Source organism: Canis lupus, chromosome 17 (genome assembly GCF_011100685.1).
Source record: "Canis lupus familiaris isolate Mischka breed German Shepherd chromosome 17, alternate assembly UU_Cfam_GSD_1.0, whole genome shotgun sequence".
Classification (NCBI taxonomy): domain Eukaryota; kingdom Metazoa; phylum Chordata; class Mammalia; order Carnivora; family Canidae; genus Canis; species Canis lupus.
Window position 1 is genome coordinate 54380277 of NC_049238.1, and position 26590 is coordinate 54406866.

The window sequence follows — 26590 nt, forward strand, 5'->3', positions numbered from 1 at the left end:
ATCTCACTGGTATATATATAGTACAATTTAGAATAATCTAATATTGTAAAGACAGTGGATCAATCAATTTAAAGCTGGTGTGGAGGTTAAAAGACTATGACAGTTAACAGATGCACAAGATAAATGGATATATAATGTGACATTAAAAACATAAACTGTGGGAGTGGGGAGGGGATAAAAATGTAGAGCCTTAGAATGCATTCAAACTTAAGTTCTTACCAACTTAAATATGCTGTTATATCAGTTACTACGTGTAAGCCTCAAAGCAAAAGCAAAAAGCAAAGCCACAAAGCAAAAACTTATAGAATATACACCAAAGATAGTCTAAGCATACCACTAAAGAGACTCATCAGATCACAAAAGAAAGTCTCAAAAACAAAATAGCCAGAAAACAATTAACAAAATGGTAGTAAATATATATCTATCAATAATTAGACAGTGGCTGAAACCATTAAAAAAAAATAAGGACCCATTTATTGCTGCCTACAAGAGATTCACTTCAAACGTACCGACACACACACAGACTGAAAGTGAAAGAATGGAAAAAGATATTCCATATTCCATGCAAATGGAAACCAAAAGAAAGTTAGTGTAGCTATACTTGTAGGCAACCAATAGACTTTGAAACAATGACTGCAGTAAGAGACAAAGAAGGGCATTATAATAATGCTAAGGGGTCAATCTGACAAGATGATTTAATAGTTGTAAATATTTATACACCCAATGTAGGAGCACCTAAATATATGAAGCAAATATTAGCAGACCTAAAGGGAGACACAGATAGCAATATTGTAACAGTAGGGAAATTCAATACTGCACTTCCATCAATGGATATAGATCATCCAGACAAAATCAATAAGGAAGCATCAGCCTTATATGATACATTACGTATCTGTTAAATTTATCTGATCTATAGAATATACCATCCAAAAGCAACAGAATACATATTCTTTTCAAGTGTACATTGTTGCTATAAACATTGGGGTGCAGATGCGCCTTCAGATGACTACATTTGTATCTTTGAGGTAAATACCTAGTAGCAATTATATGCCAATAAATTTGACAATGTAGAAGAAATGGATAAATTCCTAGAAACAGAACTACCAAGACTGAATCATAAAGAAATAGAAAATCTGAATAGACCAGTTGCTAGTAAGATTGAATCAGTAATTAAAAACCTCCCAAAGAACAAAGTCCAGGACCCAATGGCTTCACTGGTGAATTCTAGCAAACATTTAAAGAAGAATTAACGCTAATTCCTCTGAAACCTTTCCAAAAAATAGAAAGGGAGAGAACGCTTCCAAATGTATTTTATGAATCCAGCAATACCCTGATACCTAAACCAAACAGAGGTGCCACCCGAAAAGAAATTTACAAGTCAATACTCCTAATGAACATAGGTACAAAAATCAACAAAATATTAGCAAACAATAATTAATATACATAACATATGTTAAATAGAATGTATTACATTAAATACATCATACACCATAGTCGAACGGGATTCATTCCAGGGAAGCAAAGATGGTATAAAACCTACAATCAGTCAGCATGATGCACCACATTAACAGATAAAAATCTTATGACCATCTCAATAGACACAGAAAAGCATCTGACAAAATTTAACATCCAGTTATGATTTAAAAAAAAAAACCCTTGACCAAGCGGGTACAGAGAGAATATACCTCAGCACGATAAAGGCCATATATGACAAACACACAGCAAATACCACACTGGGTGAAAAGATGAAAGTTTTTCATCTAAGATCAGCAACAAGACAAGGATTCCCACTCTCATCACTTTTATTCAACATAGTATTTGGGGATCCCTGGGTGGCGCAGCGGTTTAGCGCCTGCCTTTGGCCCAGGGCGCGATCCTGGAGACCCGGGATCGAATCCCACGTCAGGCTCCCGGTGCATGGAGCCTGCTTCTTCCTCTGCCTGTGCTCTGCCTGTCTCTCTCACTGTGTGCCTATCATAAATAAATAAAAAAATTTAAAAAAAAATACTTTAAAAAAAAAAAAAAAAAAAACATAGTATTTGAAGTCCTGGCCACAGTAATTAAGAAAAAGAAGCAAGATTAATTCCAGTCTAAGATGATGACATAGAAGACCCAGAAGTCACCTCCTCCACAAACACACCAAATCTACACATACTTATAGAGCAATTCCCCTGAAAAAGAACTGAAGGCTGACCAAACAGCTCCTGCACAACTATAGAGAGACCACACAGAGAATGGCAAGAGAGATGGAGACATGGTAACAAAAGGAACTTCCACCCCCAGCACTGTGAATTGTAGTAGGGAGGGATAACACCGAGGGACCATGAGCAGAATTGTCTACTCTGGGGCACAGGAAAAAAAGCCATCGTTTAAAAGTATAATTAGAATATAAAGAAATCAGCCTAGAACCTCAAAAAATGGTAGGGGAGCTCCTGGAACTTCCTGTGGGCCAGAGGGGCTGGCAAACACTATGGGCTATATTCCCCTTCCACCTTGATTACATGGACAGGAGCAGGTTTCAGGCACCTTAGCTGGCCTGCCACTTTAGTGAGCCCCAGTTCCTAGCCCACACAAGCCCCAGGTGTCCCACTTCTAAGATGGTCTCAGTACAGTGCACACCAGGATATCCTTCGTCAGTGCTTACTACAGCTCCAGCTGTCTCATCAAGGTGACACAGACACAAAGCACCCTGGAACATCCAAGGCCTATACCACTTCAACTCCAAATGACTTGTCAGAGCAGCCCCCAGCATAGAGAGCCTCAGGAACCCCTGGCTCACACCTGCCTCAGATCCAACTGCCCCACCAGTGTACCCCTGTGTGGAGAACCCCAGGGCCCCCTGGCTTGCACCCACTGTAGCTTCAGCTATTCTGACAGAGTGTCTCCTACACAGAGCCCTGGAACTTCCCTGGCCCATGCCCACTTCAGCTCCAGCCATCCCATCAGGGCAGCTCCAACACAGTGCTGCAGGACCCTCAGGCCATGCCAGCCACATCTCTAACCATCCACCCAGCCAAAGTTATTGGGCATACACAGTCTATACAGGGGATGACCACAATAGGAGCATTCCGTCAAATTTAGAAGAAGTAGCCGTTCCACCTAACGCATAAAAACAAACCCAGAAAGTCAAGCAAAATTAGGAGACCAGGGGCTATGCTCCAAATGAAAGAACAAGACAAAACCTCAGAAAAAGAACTAAATGAAATGGAGATAACCAATCTATCTAATAGAATTCAAGCAGTTGATGTTCACCAGACTGGAGAGAAGAGTAGATGAACTCAGAACTCACAACTTCAAGAAAGAAATAAGAAATATAAAAAAACAACCAATCAGAGTTGAATAATACAAAAACTGAAATGAAAAATACAACAGAAGGAAGCAACAGTAGATTATAGGATGCAGAAGAATTATTCAATGATCTGGAAAACAAGGGAACAGAGAGCACTCACACTGAACAGCAAAAAGAAAAAAGAGTTTTTAAAAAATGAGGATAAGTTAAGTGATCCCTTGGATAACATCAAGTAAGCAGATATTCACATTATAGGAATCCCAGAAGGAGAAGAGAGAGACAAAGGGACAGAAGACTTATTTGAATAAATAATACCAGAGGGTGGCTCAGCGTTTGCTGGCATGATCCCAGAGTCTGGGGATGGAGTCCCACACACATCGGGTTCCCTGCATGGAGCCTGCTCCTCCTTCTACCTGTGTCTCTTCCTCTCTCTCTGTGTGTGTCTCATGAATAAATAAATAAAAATCTTTAATAATAAAAAAAGAAATAATAGCTGAAAACTTCCCTAACCTGGGGAAGGAAATAGACATCCAGGTCCAGCAAGTACAGAGAGGACCGAGAAAGATGAACTTAAGGAGTTCTGTACCATAACACATACTAAGTCAAATGTCAAGAAATAAAGAGAATTTTTAAAGCAGCAAGATAAAGGTAAGTGGTTACATACAAAGGAAATGCCATAAAGCTTTCAGCTGATTTTCTTTTTAAATCAGAAACTTGGTGAGCAGGACACCTGGGTGGCTCAGCAGTTGAGTGTCTGACTTTGACTCAGGGCATGATCCCAGGGTCCTGGATTGGGCAGGCTCCTGCGGAGAGCCAGCTTCTCCCTCTGCCTATGTCTCAGCCTCTCTCTCTGTCTTTCATGAATAAATAAATAAAATCTTAAAAAAAGACACTTGGTGAGCCATGATATAGTTGAAATACTGAAAGGGTCAGGAGGGAACCCCACAACCAAAAATACTCTACCTGGGAAAGTTATCATTCAGAATTGAAGGAGAAATAAAGAATTCTTCCAAACAAACATTAAATAAATACATCACCATTAAAATGGACTTATAAGAAATGTAAAAAGTATTACTTTAAGTAGAAAAGACCATAACTGAAAGTAAATTAGAAAGGAAAAAAGTTCGTGAGTAAAAGCAAACACAGAGTAAAGGTAGCAGAGCAATCATTTATAAGCTAGTAAAAAGATTTTTAAAAAGTAAAAATTATATATAAAAATTTAGCTAAACTCACAAAATAAAAGATGTAAAATATGATAATAAATACATAAAATGTAGAGGGGGCATAAAAATAAAGTTCTTCTAGAATGTGTTCTAACTTCAGTGATAATATGGACTGCTATGTACCTAGGATGTTATGTATGACCCTTAGGGCAATCACAAACCTATAATAGATACACACACACAAAAAAAGAGAAAGAAAGCCAAGCAAAGCCAAGCATAGCTTCAAAGTCATCATTCAGAAGGAAAGAGAACAAGAAAGGAACAGAGAAGAACTACCAAAACAACCAGAAAACAATTAATAAAATGGCAATAAGTAAATCCTATTAATTACTTTACAAGTAAATAGTCTAAATGCTCCAATAAGAAGACATAAGGTGACTTATCCTCTTCTTGGGATAAAAAAAAACCCAAGAGCTATCTGTACACTGCCATATATACATAATGGTAAAAGGATCAATCCAACATATTGTAAATATTTATGGAACTAACATTGGGGCACTGAAATACATAAAGCAAATATTAACAGACAGAAAGGGAGAAATTGACAGGAGTACAAAAACAGTGACTTTTCTAGCCCACTTACATCAATAGATCAATCATCCAGGTAGAAAATCAATAAGGAAAGTGTCTTTGAATGATACATTAGACCAGGTGGACTTAACAGATACATACAGAATATTCTGTCATTCAAAAACAAGAGAATACATATTCTTTTCAAGTGCACATGGAACATTCATTAGAATAAATCACATGTTAAGCCACAAAACAAGTCTCAATAAATTAAAGAAAATTGGAATCATATCAAGCATCTTTTCTGAACACAACAATATAAAACCAGAAATCAATTACGAGAAGAAAAAACTGGAAAAAACAGAAACACATGGAGGCTAAGCAACATACTAATAAACAACCAATGGGTCAACAATGAAATCAAAGAGTAAATAAAAACATACAAAAGATAAATGAAAATGACAACATAATGGTCCCAATCCGTGGGACACAGCAGAGGCAGTTCTAAGGGCGAAAATTATAGTAATTCAGGTCTGCCTCAAGAACTGAGAAAAATCTCAAATAAACAATCTGACCTCACAAGTAAAGGAATTAGAAAAAGAAGAACAAAGCCCAAAGATAGTAGAAAAAAGGAAATAATAAAGATCAAGGGGGAAATAAATGAAATAGAGACTTAAAAAACAATATAAGAGATGCATGGACCTAAGAGCTGGTTCTTTGAAAGGATAAACAAAATGGGTAAACCTTTAGCCAGACTCTTCAAGAAAAAAAAAAGAGTATCCAAATAAATAAAATCAGAAATGAAAAAGTAACAATACTACAGAAACACAAAGATTAGAAGAGATTGCTATGAAAGATTATATGCCAACAAATTGGATAACATAGAAGAAATGGATAACTACTAGAAATATATAACCTCCCAAAACTGAATCAGGAAGAAATAGAAAATCTAAATTGACCAATTCCCAACAATTAAATTGAATCAGTAATCAAAAGACTCCCAACAAACAGAAGTCCATGATGAAAAGGATTCACAGAAGAATTCTACCAAACATTTAAAGAAGAGTTAATATCTATTCTCTTCAAACTATTCAAAAAAAAAAAATAGAACAGGACAGAAAGCTTCCAAATACATTTTATGAGGCCAGCATCACCCTGATACCAAAACCAGACAAAGACACTATAAAGAAATAAATCTACAGATCAAGATTCTTTATGAACATCGTGTCAAAACTGTTCAACATAATATTAGCAAACTGCATTTAACAAAACATTAAAAGGATCCATTCAGCACAATCAAATGGGATTTATTATGGGGATGCAAGGATGGCTCAATATCCACAAATCAATCAATACAATACACCACATAAATAAAATGAAGGATAAAAATAATAGGATCATTTCATTAGATGCAAAAAACAGCATTTGACAAAATTCAACATCTGTTCATGATAAAAACTCTCAATAAAGTGGGTTCAGAAGGAACATACACCAAACATAATAAAGGCCATATTTGACAAACTCACAGCCAATATCATCCTTGATGATAAAATCCTGAAAGCTGTTCCTCTAAGATCAGGAATAAGAATGTCCACTTTTACCCATCATACTGAAAGTGTTGTCCAGAGAGATCACCCAAGGGAAAGGAATGAAAGTCATTCAAACTGGTAAGGAAGAAGGAAAATTGTCACTGTTTGAAAATGACCTAAGACTATACATAGAAAATCCTAAGGGCAGGATCCCTGGGTGGCGCAGCGGTTTGGCGCCTGCCTTTGGCCCAGGGCGCGATCCTGGAGACCTGGGATCGAGTCCCACGTCGGGCTCCCGGTGCATGGAGCCTGCTTCTCCCTCTGGCTGTGTCTCTGCCTCTCTCTCTCTCTCTCTCTCTGTGACTATCATAAATAAATTAAAAAAAAAAGAAAACCCTAAGGGCTCCAGCAATAAACTATTAGGATCAATGAATTCAGTAAAGTTGCAGGATATAAAATTAATATACAGAAATCAGTTGCATTGCTCCTAGATACTAATGATGAAGTAGCAGAAAGAGAAATTAAGAAAACAATTCCATTCACAACTGCACCAAAAAGAATAAAATACCTAGGGATAAGCTTAACCAAGGAGGTAAAAGACCTGTACTCTGAAAACTATAAAACACTGATGAAAGAAATTAAAAATGACACAAACAAATGGAAAGATAGTCTATGCTCATGGGTTGGAAGAATATCATTAAAATGTCCACACTACCCAAAGCAATTTACAGATTCAATACAATCTCTAGCAAAATATCAACAACATTTTTCACAGAATGAGAACAAAATTCCTAAAATTTCTTTGTAACTACAAAAGATCCTAAATAGCCAAATCAATCTTGAGAAATAAGAACAAAGCTGGAGAAAACCAATCCCAGATTTCAAGATATACTACAAAGCTGTAGTAATCAAAATAGTATGGTACTGGCACAAAAATAGACATACAGATCAATGGAACAGGATAGAGAGCCCAGAAATAAACCCATGCAGATATGGTCAATAAATGTATGACAAAGAAAGCAAAAATATACAATGAGGAAAAGACATTCTTTTTAATAAATGGTATTGTGAAAAGTGGATAGCAACATGCAAACAATGAAACTGGACTTTTCTTACACCATACACAAAAGTAAACTCAAAATGGATTAAATATCTAACTGTGAGATCTCCATATTGTTTTCTGCAGTGGCTGCATCAATTTGCATTCCCACCAACATCCTTGCACCACATCCACGGAAACACCTGTTGTTTCTTGTGTTGTTGATTTTAGCTATTCTAACAGGTATGAGGTGATGTCTCATTGCAATTTTGATTTGCATTTCCCTGATGATAAGTGATGTTGGGCATCTTCTTTCATGTGTCTGTTGGCTGTCTGTATGTCTTCTTTGGAAAATGTCTATTCATGTCTTCTGTCCATATTTAATTGAATCATTTATTTTTTGGGTCTTGAGTTTTATAAGTTCTTTATATATTTTGAATACTAACTGTTTATTGGATATTGTCATTTGCAAATATCTTTGCCCATTCCATAAGTTGCCTTTTCTGAATATACAGTTTTCCAAAGACATACAGATGGCCAATAGACACATGAAAAGATGCTCAATCAACATCACTCACCATCTGGGACATGCAAATCAAAATTACAATGAGATGTCACCTCACACTTGTCAGAACAGCTAATATCAAAAAGATAAGAAATAGCAAGTGATGGTGAGGATGTGGAAAAAAAAGAACCCTGTGCACTATTCATGGAAATATAAGTTGGTAAACCTACTGTGCAAAACCTATGGAGGTTCCACAAAAAATTAAAAATATAATTACCATATGATCCAGTAATTCCACTACCGGTTATTTTTAAATGAAAACGCTAATTCCAAAAGATATATGCACCCCTATGTTTGTTACAGAATTATTTACAATAGCTAAGATATGGAAGCAACCCAAGTATTCATCAATAGATGAATGGATAAAGAAGATGTAGTGTATATATACAATGGAACATTACTCGGCCATAAAAAAGAGTGAAATCTTGCCATTTGTGACAACACGGGTGGTTCTAGAGGGCATTATGCTAAGTGAAATAAGTCAGAGAGAGAAAGACAAACACCATATGCTTTCACTGATATGAGGAATCTAAAAAGCAAAATTATCAGACTCTTAAATACAGAGAATACACTGGTAGTTGCCAGCAGGAGGTGGGTGATGATGATGAGCAAAATAAAATAAGGGGATTAAGAGGTGCCAGTTTCAGTTATGAAATAACTCTCAGTTATGAAAAGTATGGCACACAGAATATAGGCAAGAATATTGTAAGAGCACTGTACAGTGACAGATGAGGGCTCCACTTCTCCTGGTGAGCACTGACTAATGTATATAATTATCAAATCAGTATGCCATATACCTGAAACTAATATACCATCGTTGTTATACTTCAATTAAAAAAATAAAATAAAACAGACATTGAGATCAATGGAACAGAATAGAGAACCAAGAAATAAATTCATGTATATATAGTCAGTTAGTTTATGACAATGGAGTCAAGAATATACAATAGAGACAGTTTCCTCAATGAATGGTGTTGGGAAAACAGGACAGCGACCTATAAAAGAATGAAACTGAAGTACTATCTTATACTACACACAAAAATGAACTCAAAATAGATTTAAAAAAAACTTGAATGTAAGACCTGAAACCATAAAACTAGAAGAAAACCTAGGCAATAAGCTCCTTGACATCAGTCTTGAAGATGATTCTTTGGATTTGACACCAAAAGCAAAAGAAGCAGAAGCAAAAATGAAGTGGGGCTATATTAAACTCTAAGCTTCTACACAGCAAAGAAAGCCATCAGCAAAATAAAAACGTAACCTACAAAATGGGAAAAAGTATTTTCAAATTACATATCTGATAAGGAGTTAATGTCTAAAATATATAAAGAACTCACATAATTTAATAGTAAAAATAAATAATCCGGTTTAAAAATGAGCAGAAGATCTGAATAGTTTTCCAAAGAATACATACAATGGCCAAAAGGTACATAAAAAAAGATGGTCAACATCACTTATCATCAGAGAAATGCAAATCAAAATCACAATGAGGTATCACCTCATACCTGTTAGAATGCCAATTACCCCAAAGACAAGTGTTGGCTAGGATGTAAAGAAAAGAGAACATGTGTGCTGTTGGTGAGACTATAAATTGATTCAACCACTTTGGAAAAGTTTGGAGGTTCCTTGGAAAGCTAAAGCTAGAACTACCATACAATCCAGCAATTTGAGTTCTGAGTATTTATTTATTTATTTTTATTTTTAAAAATGATTTTATTTATTTATTCATGAGAGATAGAGAGAGAGAGAGAGAGAGGCAGAGACATAGGCAGAGGGAGTAGCAGGCTCCATGCAGACAGCCTGATGCAAGACTCGATCCCAGGACTCCGGGATCATGCCCTGAGCCAAAGGCAGACGCTTAACCACTGAGCCATCTAGGCATCCCAGTTCTGAGTATTTATCTAAGCAAAACGAAAACAAGAACTTAAAAAGCTATCTGTGCCCGCATGTCATCGCAGCATTATTTATAAGAGCTAAAATATGGAAATCACCAAAATGTCCATCAAATGATTGAATGAATAAAGATGATGTGGTGTATGATGGAATATTATTTGGCCATAAAGTAATGAGATCTTGCCACTTGTGACCCCATGAATAGAACATGAGAGCATTTCTGTAAGACATAAGTCAGAGAAAGACAAATACTGTATGATCTGACATATACAAGGATTCTAAAACAAATAAGCTCATAGATACAGAGAACATATTGGTGGTTGCCCGAGGAAGGGGTTAAGGGGTGGGCAAAATGCGTGAAGGAGTTCAAGAGGTGCAAGCTTCCAGTTATAAAATAAATAAGCCCTGGGGATGTAATGTACAGCATGGTGACGACAATTAATAATACTGCACTGCACATTTGAAAGTGGCTCAGAGAGTAAATCTTAAAAGTCCTCATCAGAAAAATTAACTATGTATGGGGAGAGATATCCACTAGACTTCTGATTATTTTGAAACAAAAATAAATGTTGTACACCTGAAACTAATATGTAATTCAATTATACCTCAATTTTTAAAAAGTGACGATAAAATCACTTGTTTTTTTTTTTGAGGGCTTTTGTTTCCTGCCCTCCTGGAGGCAGACCCCTATGTGCAGAGCTTCAGAGGCTTGCAGGGTGGAGGGCCTCCTGGCCAGGCTCAGGCTCGCTGCGGGGCTGCGTGGGCCCACAGGGTTTTCTGCATGGGGTTCCATTTCCACTCCTCAGTCCCCCTCACCTCATGTGCCTGGAGAGCAGCGGTCTCAGCAGTGGTCTGGGAAGGCTGCTTCCTCAGATTAATAGGAAGGCAATCTGGGCAAGGCATTTACATTCTCCAAGCCTGTCTGTCTGCAAAACGGAGGGGATTGCCATACCTCCCTTATGAGGTACTGTGAAGATTAAGTGAAGTCAAACATGGAAAGGGCTTGGCGTTGCGCCTGGCTCTTCCTAAGGGCTCATTAACGGGTGGTCCACTTCTTACACCCGTCTCTACACACATCTCCACCACAGCTGTGCTCCAAGTGTCCCCTGAAGATAAACCTAGGAGAGCGTACACAGTGTTCCCCCACCACAGAAATAGCCATTTGTGCCCGGCAATGTCCTAAACCACAGTCATGTACAAATGAGAAAAGCAAGGCTCAGCCAAGTGAAGTAACTTGCCTGAAGTCACACAGCTAGCAAGTGGCAGAAATGGGGGAGGCTGCCTCAGACCCAGGCAGTTGAGCTTCAAGTCCAGGCTCCTCAAACTTTGTACCTGGTACTTACAAGCAAGTGCCAGGGAAGCACTGGCAACACGGTGGAGGGCGAATGCTGGTGTCAAGAATCAGAGAAAGGCAGTGGTTTTATGAAAAACAACAGGGAAGATTAGAGTATGTTAAAACATACGATCACAGAAATTTTCTTGGAAATTAGGCACCTGCTGTTGAGCAGTTATTCAAATGGATTTGCCCCCAGGAATTGCTGGGTGACCGAGCTGTAGCTTGTGTAACTGGGAAGCGCGAAGGCTGGTGGCTCTAATCCAGGCCAGCTCTGTGGTGGCTTTCCCAGGTCTGCTTCCCAGGCAGTGACAGGGCTGTGAGCTGGAGGGTAGCAAGTCCCTTACCTCCTGCAGCCTCAGTGTTAATGACTGCTCTTAGTGGCCAGGGATTCTAACGCTGTCCTTCCTGGCACTGCCTTCTATAGGGAGCAAAGATCCCCCCACCTCCTGCAGTCAGGACTGCCTTGGTGTAATTTGTGCATTGGAAAGTGGAATTGTTGAAAGAAGTAGTTTAGTAATGTAAAGGATCTTCTTGTAGTATAAATAATTGCTCCATTTAAAACTAGTTGCAAGGTCTTAAATTTTTCCTAAAATGACAGACATCTGAGGATGTTAATGCCAACTAAATATTGTCCCAGAAACACAGTTTCATCCTCTACTACAGTGAGAATCGGCCAGGTGTGGGTCCCTTCTCTCCCAAAGAACAGACAGCAGAACACTGAAAGCCAGCTAGTCCTTAGCCAGCATACTCGGCTCTTCATGCATGTGCCAAGAGAGAAGCCCAGAGTCTATGTGGGTCATCCACTCCAGTTCCCTGAGCTCTGGTGCCAACAGGGCAATTTCTTCTGAGGGAAAGGGAACCGACATTGGTGCAACATGTACTGTGTGTGCCTGCCTACAACACTCTCTTTGCAGCCTCATGCTTATTTCATTTACTCCTATGAAGTAGATAGAAGTAGAAATTAGGGCAGCCTGGGTGGCTCAGCCGTTTAGCGCTGCCTTCAGTCCAGGGCATAATCCTGGAGACCCGGGATCAAGCCCCACATCAGGTTCCCCGCATGGAGCCTGCTTCTCCCTCTGCCTGTGTCTCTGCCTCTCTCTCTCTCTCTCTCTCTCTCTCTCTCTCTCTCTCTGTGTCTCTCATGAATAAATAAATAAAATATTTTTTTTTAAAAAAAGTAGAAATTATTCCCTCTTTACAGAGGGGAAACTGAGACTTGGAGAGATTAGTAATTTGTAAAAGGTAATGCAGGAAGAGGTTGAGCACAGATCTGCAAGACTTGGTTTTTCCCACCACATCAAGCTGCCTCCCTCTAGGGATTCAAATACATCCTATGTGTTGCCACTGCTAGTTTTTTTTTTTTTTTTAACTCCACACACTCACCCTAAAGCCAGCAACTCCCACACACTCACAGACTCATCGACACTTGTGTGACCACACACATGGGCATCCATCTTGGGTACAACTGCTTCAAAGTCATAGTTAGGGATAAGTATAGCAGCAACTCGCTAGTTGTTCAACAAAAACTGTGCCCCCTTTCCACCCAAGTGCCCAGGAAGACCATATTTCCTGGCCTTCTGCTGTGAGATGCAGCCATGCAATGCGATGGGAGCTGATAAACAGATCGTCTCCAGGCCTGGCCCATAAGCCTTCCCATAAAGTTTGCATTCGCTTTCTACATCCATCTGCTGAATGCAAAAAGGTATAGTGAGGCCCTTAAGGCAGTGGTTCACGTCTTGGCTGTATATTGAGATCACCCGGGGAAACTTCCTATCTATCTCCACACCTGGGCTGCCTCCTAGACCAATTAGATCAGGATGTCAGAACACGGAACCCGGCCATCAGGAGTTGCTAAAGCTCTCCAGATGATTCCAATGTGGCTCTCAGCAGGTGTGCCCTGTCCACCAGCATCACTTAGGGACTTGTGAGAAAAGGCCCATTGCCAGCCCTCCTCACCACCCCCTCCCAGCTGCTGAATCAGGGCCCTGGGGAATTGAGTGTCCACCCTCTAGCAGATTCTGATGCATGCTGAAGGGCGAGAGCCACTGCTTCCCCAAAGGAAGGTAAGCTACAAGTTAGAAGGAGCGTGGGTCCCGAGCTGCCTGGAGGACGACATAGGAGAGCTGTATCAGAAACACCCATGTTGGATGGGTGAGGAATAAATTGTTAAACATTGTGAAGACAGAATATGGAAGATCAGAAGGTGGGTCTAAGCAGTGGTGTGTGAGAGCCGGCTCCTGCCAGCTCGTCTGATTGTTCAATTTTCAGGTATTTTGCAAGCCAACCGCCCTCCCACAGGTAGCTTGAAATTGGCCAGGGTTGGAGTATTTACAGCATGGAAACGATCAAACACTGAAACTGGGGCTTGTTTTCCCAGAGGTGGTTGTTAAACACTAACCAGGCCCAAGAATCAGAGAGCGGGAAGGCAGCATGGTGCGACAGTCCTGAACTGTAAGGAACCATCAGAGGAGAGGATGCCACCAACACACCAAACTCCCAGGGCCCGGCCAGTGTTCAGGCTTCTTCTGACAACATGAAGTCTTTGCCAAGTCCTTACATTTAGTGCTTCTGGAAGCTGAGACAGGAGGACTAGAGGAAGAGAAGGGGTGAATGGTCAGAAGTATCTTACAGGCTAAGAGCAATTTACAGGTTTAAAGCAGGGTTTCCCGTTCTTGGCACTGTTGACATTTGGGGCTGGATAATTCTTTGTTTTGGGTGGGGCTTTGTTGTCCCGTGTGCATTGTAGCGTGTTTAGCAGCACCCTTGACCTCTACCCACTAGATGCCATTCATCACCCTTCCCTCTCTGGACATTGCCAAATGATCCCCGAGGGCAAAACCACCCCCGGGGGTGAGAACCACAGATTGCAAACTATTAGAAGGGAAGACAGAAACCATCGGGGAGGGCTGGGTCTCAGCCACCAGCTTTAGCCCTGTACAATTTAGGGAAAGTGTTCTTGGATTCCGTCACATGCTGGCCTCCTGTGGCTGTCGGTAGCAAGCTCCTTTCCTTTGTTTCCCATCTCCCTGATCACACCATTTCCTTCTCAACCATGCTCTCAACACCAGAGCCTGTGCCACCCCCTTTGGCTCTGGGTTTGGGAGTACCTGCTGGTGCTCTCAAAATGCTTCAGGTATGTTAGCTTCTCCTCTCGACATTGGGGGCTGCAATCCCTTCCTCAGGACAGTATAGTACAGTGACAGCATTTGGGTTCTCACGGCAGAACGTCTGACTGGATCCTGGCTCTGCCATGCTTTAGCTGTGTGACTTTGAGCAAGTCTCTTAACCTCTCTGAGCCTCCACTGCCTTCCTGATCAAATGGGGAAAGTACTACTTCCCACCTCACAGAGTTGTGGGAATAGAATGAGATAATGCTCAATAAGCCTTGGCTACTGCTTTCCATTAAACAGACTTTATGGAGTGCATCCAATGTGGTGGACACTGTGCCACACCCTGGGCATGTACTGTTGCGCAAAACACAACACACAGTCCCAGGCCCTGTTACTCACATCTGGTGGGGAAGATGGTGTGGTAAGACACTGTGAAGTAAATGCCAGAATCAGAGAGCCCCCAGTGCTGCAGAAACCGACTAGAGGAGCCTAACCACGCCCTGAGGATCAGAAGGAGGCTCCTGGAGGAAATAAAGGTGGGCACTGAGCAGATCTCAATGGCCTACAAATGCTGTGTGCTTCTTCATCCCATGGTCCAAGGGAGGCCAACAGCCATCCTGAGTCTTCTTAGCCTTCCACATGGGACATCAAAGATTTTCTCTTTTTTCCCTTTTAATTGCCATAACCATCTTCCATTGTGTTGTTCTACTTTATGGGTACCACTTTAATGTGCATGTTTTTATTTCAATATATTCTTACAGCACAGGCATTGCCCTCAGAGTGCTGTTTTAAGCTTTTGTCATGAAAAATCTGTAAGGTATGAAAAAGTAGAGACAATATAGCAAAGATCCACATAGCCACCACCAGGCTTGAACAATTACAAACAGTCATCAAATTTGTTTCCTCTAATCTCCCTTCCTCATGCTCACCTACTTCTTTCAGGAATATTTTCACACAAATTCCAGACATCATGTCATTTCACCCAGAAATGCTACAGTTTGTGTCTACAACAACAAAAAAACAACCTTTAAAAAATTCGTAACTAAGTAGATTCTTTAAAAAAAAAAACAAAACAAAAAACACTTGGTTTTTAAGATCTATCCATGTTGCCATAGGTACTTCTAATAGATCACCCCTAGGTGATGCGTAGTGCTTTGTTGGTGTATCCATCACATCTGACCTTTTCCTTCTCAGTGATGGAGAGCAGAACTGTGGACAACACCTCTCCACCACAGATAAAGCTTCAAGGAACATCGTCACACATGTCCCATGTGGCCTTTGTTAGAGCTTCCCTGGGAGCAGAATCACTGGTCACATAGTATATGCGTTTGCATCACTTGACAAGACCAGAATGGCTATACCAATCCACCTTCTCATGAGCAATGTTTGGGTTGCCAACAACTGGAGTTACCCCGTTTTCTAATTGTTAATCTAATGAGTATACAGCCCCATTTAAATCACATTTCTTTGGTGATTAATAATGACTGGGTATCTTGTCAAGTTTGTTAGCTTTTAGGATTAACTCTTCCATAAATATTGCATATCTTTTGCCTATTTTTTCTGTTGGGGTTGCTCTCTTTTTCTTGACTCATAGGAATTTCTTGGGTATTCTAGCCCTCAGTCACTTGTCAGTTTTAGACATTGAAATTATCTTCTCCCATTTAGCCTTCTAGTACATGGCCAGAACCCTATTTCTGATCAAATATGCCTCCTTCCATCCCGGCCCCAGCTCTAGCGGGATATCCTGCTCAGTCTCATCTATTTGTGGGAGTCATACACTCCTTGCCAGTGATGGGTCTGAGACTAGAGTTGTGAATGATTCTCCATTGACAGAGAGAAGGCAGCCGGAGGGCTTACAGGAAGGATTTCCTCACTCTTTAGAGACACAAGACAGCCACTCTCTCCTCTCTGTCGATGTTCTCTGGATGCGAGGTGGAGCTTCTACAGCCACCTTGCTACCAGCCTGAGGCTAAAACCCATCACAAAGGCCTGGCCTCCTTGGCAGCATGGTGAAGCCTGTATCAATGACCCTGGGGCCTGCTCCATCTCTAAACTTCCTTTTATGTGATAAAATAAATGCCCTTCCTGTCTAAAATAGACTGAGCAAGGGTTTCTGATGCTGTAATAAGAAGAACAGGGACAGAGTTAACTTCTAAACCAGAAGCTTTCCTTTTTTTTTTTTTTAACCACGATCACCAAGAAGAATTAATCTCATACACATAACTGAAACAACGCATACTTTATCATATCTGATATGCTTGAATAAACTACTTTATTCTTCATCCTTTTTTGAAATGCTGGGTGTGAGCCACTACATGGATGACACAAGCTACTAATGGTCATGACCCCCAGTCTGAAAAATTCTGCTCTAGGTCTCAGACCTCCGAATTGAAGTCTGAAAGAAAAATAAGCTTTGGTCAAGCAAGACAGGGGACAGGGAGGGTGGTGAGGAGAATGCTCTAGAAGGCAAGGGGCCAATCAGATACCTCCCTCCCCCAAAGATGACCACAGAGCGAACCTGTGATAAACCCTTGCTGACTGGCTGTCCCCTCCCACAGTTCTCTCCCAACAATGCCTCTCTGGAGCCATATTCTGTGAACAGATGAGGTTAGAGCTCTTATCTCACCTTTGCCTGGCCCTCAAGATGCTTGGGCCCCAAAGCCTGCTAATTAGAGATGGCTGGGAGGATTACCAGGGCCCTGGTCTGGCAGCTGTGCCCAGCTCTAAATTCAATATCCAGTGGCCCACAGGGTAAGGGCTCACCTTGATAAACCCCCAAGACAAAGCGGGGAGACAGACCGGGCTTGTTCTCAACAGAGCACTCTCTCTCTGAATACAGTTTTTGTTTGAGCCCCGAGGCTGGGAACATTCCACAGCCTGGCGAGCTCCCTGTCTTCTCAAGGTCAGACCTTCCTCAGCATTCCTCTTTGGAAACATCTCCCACGGCTGGCCGGGCTCCTGCCCCCTGGCTTTGGGGGCAGTTATGTAACTCTTAGGAAGACCTAGAAATGCCAGCATATGGTGTCCTCAATTCCCGGCATTGACTGGCTGCTTCACATTTTTAGCTGGTGCTGAGAGACTGGCTTCACACACAGGCGAGCACACACGTACACATCCCTGACTCATAACCACATTTCTGCTGCAGAATTTTTGTTAATTAAATCCAACATCTGAAGCCACAGAAAGGTGAAAGCATAGGACGTTCTGTCCCAATAACTTGCAGGGAAGGGGAAGTGCATTCATTAGAACAGGTGGATGGAAAGGTCTCTGAGGCAAGACCCAAGGAGGCCATATCATGAAGCCACTACTACGGCACATCCAAGGTCCTCGCACCCTTGGATTTTGCTCTGAGAGTCTGGCCGGGCAGCAAGTGGCTTTCAGCTGACTTCCCTACGCAAAGTCGGCTAAACCCACTGCTGAGCTTACAAAGTCAGCCCACATTTATGATGTGCTTACAGTGAATAAGAGGTTAGTGAAGGAAGCCTGGTTGAGGGGGAGGGGAGGCGAACTGAAAATGTGCTCTGAGAAATGCTTTATTACAGGCCCTGAAAATTAAGGTCCAGGGGAAAGCATTTTACTTAAAGCAGAAAATATAGGTAAGTATCTAGTGTCATGTAGTCATTATTATTTTTTTTGAAGAGATAAGAGATCTTTATTTTCACCTCCAACGTAGTGTAGTTATTAAGAGCTTACTGTTTGAAGTCAAGATCAACCCAGATTCACAATTCTGGCTCTGCTGCTTTCTCGCCGTGACTTACAACAAGCCTCTCAAACTCTGAGTCCTAGCTTTCCCAAAGGCAAAGTGGACAGAACATCCTGAGGTTGGCTGCCTGGATTAAGTGAGATTACAGAGCACTTAGTACAATGAGTGTAAAGTGAAAGAGCTGCATAAACAGAGCCGGTACGATTCACTTTAAATGCAGGTGAAACCCCTTCATCTGGACAACAGAATGAAGGCATGCCAACCTGCTTTTCTGCAGTACTGTGCAAGGCCTGGTTTACTGAAGACCGGAGGGTGGGAGGGCCTGGGCAGGCCCCTGAATCCGCTCTTTCCCAGAAGCTACCCCGGAGGGCCTCACTGGCCCGGGGACTGCAGGACCTTCCACCTGCTGGCTGCGGGGACACTGCTAGGAGTGTGTGCTGCGCTGCCTTTGCTGTCAGGACAGGCTGGCCTTGCGGGCTGGCCTCAGGGCGCGGGCGCCGCAACTGCGGGAACTGCGGCCCGAAACAGCAGGCGGGCCAGGGTGCAGGGTGCAGACAGGCCACCCGCGGGCCCGGCGCTGCCTGCCTGGGTGTGCTGGCTCCCTCGGGCTCCCCACCCTGCCCACCAGCACCCCAGGCAGCAGGTGTGCGTGTGCGGAGGTGCAGCTTGTAGATGGATCACCGTAGCGAGGAAGGAACTGCTACCACTTCCCGAGGCCTAATGAAGTGCAGCTAAGAACTCCTCCTTGGGGGGCACTGGGTGGCCCAGGGCTTGATCCCGGGGTTCTGGGATCGAGTCCCACATCGGGCTCCCTGCATGGAGCATGCTTCTCCCTCAGCCTGTGTCTCTGCCTCTCTCTCTCTCTCTGTGACTATCATAAAGAAAAAAAAAAAAACAGTGCCTTACGGAAGAAGTATTATAGAGCCATCACATATTTTGAAAATATTATATATTTTATTTATTTTATTTTACTTTATTTTATTTTACTTTATTTTATGTTATTTATTCGTGAGAGACACGGAGACAGAGACAGAGACAGAGGCAGAGGGAGAAGCAGGCTCCCCGAGGAGACCAATGCGGGATTCGATCCAGGGAGTTTTGAAAATCTTGAGGACCATAAAATGACTTTAGGAACTCTAGTTTTACCACCGAGCAAATCACTATTACTATTTGCATATATTGGGTTTCATTCCTTTTGCATGCATAGGGATTTATTTTTACAAAGCTATATGATAAAATGCACATACAAATGTGAATGCAATTGGGTTTTATTTTTTAAAATATTTTTATTTATTTATTCATGAGAGACACACAGAGAGAGGCAGAGACACAGGTAGAGGGAGAAGCAGCTTTTTGCGGGGACCCGGATGCAGGACTTGATCCCAGGACCCCAGGATCACACCCTGAGCCAAAGGCAGACGCTCAACCGTTGAGCCACCCAGGTGTCCCTCAGTTGAGTTTTATAACACACATGTTTCTGACATACAAACTCCCTACCATTTTTAATGACAGGATATTTTTTGCACTGTGTAGATACACTAGTATTTACCAGGGCATTTTCAAAAGTTTAGCATTCAAGTGGTTCCTATGAAATGTAATTAAAGGCATCTTCATTAAAGGGGAGGGTGAAGCGGAGAAGGCGAGGCTGGAAGGCGGAGTGGGTACCACTCAGGTCAGTTACAGGAAGACTGGTCAATTATAGACTCCCATAGAAGAACTGTCTGCAGGCAAGAGCCATCCATTACGGGTCCCAGCAGGAAGAGGTGTGGGTTGTGTCTCTGCAAGAGCTGAACTGCCCTGAAACTCGGGCAGTGAGAAACTGTCATCACCCTGGACTTGTGCTTTCCTGCAGTGGACTTTTCTTCAGAATAATCCCTCCCAACTTCCTCCTCTTCTCCATAAAACAACTGTTTCTTTCCTTTGTTGGATTTGCCTATCGTTTTATCATAGCTTGCATGTCCTGAATTGCAATGCTCTCTTGATCCTGAATAAGCCCATTTTTGCTGGCGAAATAACTGACCTTTAAGGTTAACATTCCCAAATTTACACCATTATAAATTATTCTGTGACAAACATTCTTGTGTCCAAAGTCCTATTGGTATTTAGACCAATTTCTTTAGGTTATATGCACAGGAATAGAGTTACTAGGTCAAAGGGTGTGAATGTTTGTAAGGGCTTTTAGTGCTATTGCCAAATAGCTTTACATGGGAGCGTTTTAGCACTTGGAATGCCACAGCTTGGGTTTTGGTACTTGGAACAGTACCACTTACATCCCAGGATTTTCTTTCAGGAAAACTTCTGAAATGTGCTTCTACTGAGACGTAGTTACCCCCCCTCTTTTTTTAAAGAGATTTTATTTATTCATTCATGAGAGACAGAGAGAGAGGCAGAGACATAGGCAGAGGGAGAAGATCCCAGGACTCCAGGATCATGACCTGAGCCAAAGGCAGATGCTCAACCACTGAGCCACCCAGGCACCCCTAGTTACCCTTTCTGAGAGCATCTATACTTAAACCAGGACCGGAGTTTGAAATGAAAAGGCCTAATGTTGGGCCTTCAGGCATCCAAAGGGCAAGTTAGGGAAGCTCTCTGGGGATAAGAGAATTTCTCTGGTGACCTTGAGTAGGTGGCCACTTATCCTGCCTATGCCTAAGGCTAATCTTGACTCCTAGCCACTGCAGAGAGTTCTGATGGAGTCCAAGGGTCACAAGGTCTATGGGAGACAGTTCACTTTGGGAGAAGTGAAATAATTCACAGATCCACAAACTATCAATAACCACATCCTTCCTCTTACAGATGACAAGATAACAGAGAGTAATAACGTGTGATCATGGGATAATGCCCCCAAACAGCCACCATGTGCACCAGCTGCTAAGGCACACATAAATATTGCTGAGTTGACTCTGGTGTCAGTGTGTGGGTCTCTGGAGTGAGAAATCAAGCCAAAGTTCAGGGAAGCTTCTTGTTTACTCCGTAAAAATCTACTCATTGCTCAGAATCTTCAGACCAATGTCACCACCACTTGTTCTATCTATCTCCAGTGGAACTGGAGGTGACTAGCAGACAAGCTGTCCCTCAGTGGGCAGGGAGCCTAAGGGTCTTAGAGAAATAGGGGTGTGGAAAGGCAATGAGAAACATCCCTTCTGAATTGATTCTGTGCCTGGCTGGGCAAATCCCTATATCTCTTCTTACACGCACTCTCCCTATTCTCAGGCCTTGGAGAGTCTCTTCTGGTTCACTGATAACAGCCCCACACTAGATAGAGTCCTCAGTCTAGCCATAGTGGGCATTGTGATATACCACCCAAATCCCCCCCTCCCCCCAGAACTAGCAGACTTACTTGCTAGCTGTTACAGATGGCCCTAGGGTATCAGACCTCTCTAGGAAGTCCCTCTGGGTAGTGAGAGGTCTCAAGTTCACACCCCCTTTTCCAGGGCATCCAACGACTGGCCAACATGAGTATAAAAGCTGGTCAATTCCACCTTCAAAGTTCCCTAGAAGATTAGCTGAGGCCTTTGTTGAGACTGTTTTGCAAACCAACTTCTCTCTCTGCCCAAAACATCTTTCTCACTTCCCTTTCCTTCCAAAGATGTTGATCCCCAAAGCACTCTATAATAAATAACCTTCGTGGAAACCTCTGTCATCTAGGGGAGTCCGACCTGTGACCTCAATCCCCCATGAAATACTCGCTTGCTACTCTCTGGGTCCCTTGTGTAATAGACATCATCTAGCAATAATATGGGGATAAGCCATAACTCAGAATAGGCTGATTTACAGCTCTGTGGTTACTTTTGTATCACTTCTCCTTCTTACCCTCACAAGACCTGTCCCACTCTGACACCTATGTCCAGGTTTGGCCCCCACAGAGGTCTGTATCCTAATACCTGGAATCTGTGACTATATAATTACAGGGCAAAGAGGAATTAAGATTGATATTCAAATAAAGATTATACTTGATTATACTGGAATTATCTGGAAGATTATACTGGATTATCTTACCAGGCTCAATGTCATCACTCAGATCCTTAAAAGTGGAAGGAGGAGGCAGAGGAAGAGGATCAGAGAGGTGTGGCTATGGAAAACGATCAGAGAAATGTAATGTGAAAGGTATTCATTTCACCCAATGTTAGCTTTGAAGGAAGGGGCTACAAGCCAAGGAATATAGGTGGCCCCCAGAAACTGGAAAAGGTAAGGAAATATATTGTCCCCTACAGACTCCAGAAAGAGATGTAGCCATGCCAACACCTTAATTTTAACCCAGAAAAGCCCATATCAGATTTCTAGCCAACAAAATTATAAAATAATACATTTATATAGTTCTAAGCTATTGACTTTAGAGTAATTTGTCAACAGCAGCCATAAGGGAACTCATACACTAGGCAATTCCCCTTCCTTAGCAATCCCAAAGGGTCACTTACCAGGGAGGCAGAACTCAACAGCAATGACAAAGAGGAAGCCACTGGTACAACTTATCATGCAAATCACCCTTGGTCCTAGTTATAGACTGTGTCTCCCTAAAATTCTTTTTATTTATTTATTTATTTATTTATTTATTTATTTATTTATTTATTATAGTCACACAGAGAGAGAGAGAGGCAGAGACACAGGCAGAGGGAGAAGCAGGCTCCATGCACCAGGAGCCCGACGTGGGATTCGATCCCGGGTCTCCAGGATCGCGCCCTGGGCCAAAGGCAGGCGCCAAACCGCTGCACCACCCAGGGATCCCTCCCTAAAATTCTTAAAAGTTGAACTCCTAATGTAATGGTATTAGGAGTTGGGGGTCTTTGGGATATAATTAGGTCATTGTTGTTTGAGGCCTCATGAATAAGGTTAGTGTCCTTAAAAAAGGGACTCCAGAGAGCTATCTCACCCTCTTTCTGCCATGTGAGGATAGAAGTTGATCTGTGACCTGGAAGGGGACCCTCACCAGCACCCAACCATGCTGGCACCTCGATCCAGGTGGGTTCATTCTCCAGCACTGTAGAAATACATTTCTGTTGTTTATAAGCCACCCAGTTTATGATACTTGGTTATAGCAGCCTGAATGGACTGGAACATTGTCTTGATGCTGCACTGGTCTTGTCTTGATGCTGCTCTCTAAGGACAAATATTCTACTGTTTCTCTATAACTTACATTTTGGAGTGAAATAATAAGTCTGAAGATTTGGGCTGTAGAAGAGAGTGTGGGGTTTGTCTCTAGCAATGATTTTCAAGCTTTCTTTTAGCAGAAAAACGTTTCTTTTTTTCAATAGGAAACCACAGGCATCCAATATCCAAGGCAGGTTAAAGTGGAGCTGTTCAGATTGAAGCCCAAGTCCTGTGTCTATCCCACATCTAAGGGGCTTGAGCTCTGAGGACAAAGTTTGAAAATCACAGGCCTAGATCACTGAGCTTCTGGGCTGGAACGCAGCAGAGCAAAAACATAGAGATGGACCATGGGCTCTTCTCAGAACACTCCATGTGGATAGGCTTTCTCTGCCTTCTCTGATCAATGAGACTTATATGGTGTTAGAGAACATCTGTGGATTTCCTGCAGTGGGCAGATCTGCTCCTTCATTTACATGCTTTTATGTTTACATCTTATTTTCTTGTTATATACTAGGTCTTCCCACCCAAAGTCACTCTGTAGATGGAACAGGCAGCTTACTACACAGTAGGATTTGTGTAGCAACAAAATCACCCCCTGACTCCAACATCTTGCCTCACCAATCTGCCAAGATAATTGATACTCCATCACTGGAGTCACTAAGGCATTGCCTCCAGAAGGCTCCCTTCAAAAATCAAATGCCACATTTCATTGATTCCAGGGGTCACAGAGTCTCATACTTAAACACCTTTATTTTTATTTTTATTTTTATTTTTATTTTTATTTTTATTTTTAGTAGGCTCTGTGCCCAATGTGGGGCTTGAACTTATAATGCTGAGATCAAGAATCACACACTCCACCAACTGAGCCAGCCAGGCACCCCCTTTAAACATCTTTAAAATCATAATGTAACTTTAAAGTTCTGGGTTTTTGCAATTACAGTAGTTTTTTTTTTTTTTAATGGTACACCAAATAATGGAACATCTTGCAATCAATGACATCTTAGATCTGAAGAAATATGATATGTGATTTAGGAAGATGAGAAATAAATTAGCCCATTAGCACCCTTGAAAGCTGGAGCAGAGATCAGAGTCCATAAAGAATGGATAACCTCACAGAGAAACTCAAGTAAGAGAGAGAATAGCAAGGGGGTGCCTGGGTGGCTCAGTCAATTAGGCGTCCAACTCCTGATTTCAGCTCAGGTTATGATCTCAGGGTCATGAGATTGAGCCTTGTGTTGGGCTCTGTGCTCAGTGCTAAGTCTACTGAGATTCTCTCCTTCACCCTCTACCCTTCTCCTGCTCATGCTCTCTCTCTTTCTAATAAATAAATAAAATATTTTTTAAAAAAGAGAGAAAGAAAAGAAGGGAAGTTTCTTTTTTTAAATAATAAATTTATTTTTATTGGTGTTCAATTTGCCAACATACAGAATAACACCCAGTGCTCATCCCGTCAAGTGCCCCCCTCAGTGCCCGTCACCCATTCACCCCTACCCCCCTGCCCTCCTCCCCTTCCACCACCCCTAGTTCGTTTCCCAATGTTAGGAGTCTTCATATTCTGTCCCCCTTTCTGATATTTCCTACCCATTTCTTCTCCCTTCCCTTCTATTCCCTTTCACTATTATTTATATTCAGAAGGGAAGTTTCTATGTGTAAATAGGACTATGTGTACATGCATGTGTGCACATGTGTGTGCAAAATAGTCTCTACTCCAAAGTAAAATACAACACATCTGAGAAACCAAGAACAACGGACATGATAGGGGTTCTGTAGGGCTATATAAAGTTTATATCCTGTCATAAGAAATTAGGTAAATTAAGATCCTCATTTGTTCTTGGAAGCAAATGAGATTCCTAGAATTTATGTTACAATGACATTCCCAATTTTAGAATCTGTAATTAATCAAGTAAGCATAAAATATATAGTTTTAAGCATAAATGTTACTTCACTGCACAAATGGATGTACTTACCATTTCTGTGTACTGACTAAAGGCAAGATGACAGCTAATGTCAACCATAGGAGTAACAATAAGTCCACTGGATTTCTGTTTGGTCTTCCAGGTCATTAGGTTAAATGAACTATTAATTCATTTAGCCAGACTCTTCTGTCTTAATCAAAAGTAAAGGCCCCAACACACTTGTCAATGCCAGGATGACATTTAAGATTTAAAAACCAAAAATATGTTTTGAAATACAGACATACTTTCATTAACTACTAATTATGAGCTAGACAGGAGTTTGTTATTTAAACAATTTTGTTTTGGAACAGAAGGAGAAACCAAAATTGTAGTTCAGGGATTTGTTATTTCGTCTTCCCTGCTGCAAAAATTAGCTATCACTTGGTGTCCGGCCAAGGCCAGGAAGTCCCACTTTGCTTGTCTTTCATTATAAATTTGGAGATGTGCTCCTCTGGAAAATAAACAGGCACCAACACGTAATAAAATTCTGTGCAAAAGGGCAATAGACCTTTAAAAATCACATGGAAGAGAACAACAGTTTTCTACTAAAAGATTCAACGTGTTATTCTCTGCAATTCACCAATATGAAGGCAAATGGTTGGGATACTTTTGTATTTGGCAGAAAAGCATGAAGGTCTAAAGAAGAAATATCACTGATGGCTTAAATGAACAGAACATAATGAACTAAAAATCTCCTAGCTTCGGCAACTCCCTCTCCACTCCTTCCAGCACTCACAGTGGTGTGCAAACCTGTTCCCAACATGCTCTGCAGAAGCTGCCGGCATTTAGCAATGTACGAGCCAATCTGAGGGAAGGTACAGGGAGATGTCCCAGAAGTGACCAGTGAACATAGCCCTATGTGAACAAAAGAGCAGAGGGAGCTGAAAATTCTGTCAACAGTTTCCATCTGTGAAATCAGTTTCCTAAATTTCAGGCTGGTTAATGATGAATTCCTGTATGCTGAGTTTCTGCAGAACACAGCCCACCCAGTTAGAAAAATACCATACCATAATTCAGCAGCCGTATCCCGAGGGCATGCTCTGTGTGAGGCATTGCATTGGGCACCAGGGAGCATAAATATTGGCATCATAAAGAAATCCCAGTCCTCAAGGAGATCACCATCCAGATATGTCCACATAAGGCAGATGAGGTGGTCCTGTCACCTAGCCACGAAGGATAACAAGGGGTTACAGAGGAGTGGGGGTCACAGACGAGGGGGTGATGCATTCTGTTGCTGAGTGGTAAGAGGAAAGCAGATGGTATGGGAATGCATGGTAGGTGGAGGGAAGTGCATTTGGTCCAGATCTTGCAGATACCATAGATGAAGTGGGATTCTAAGAGGGAACGATG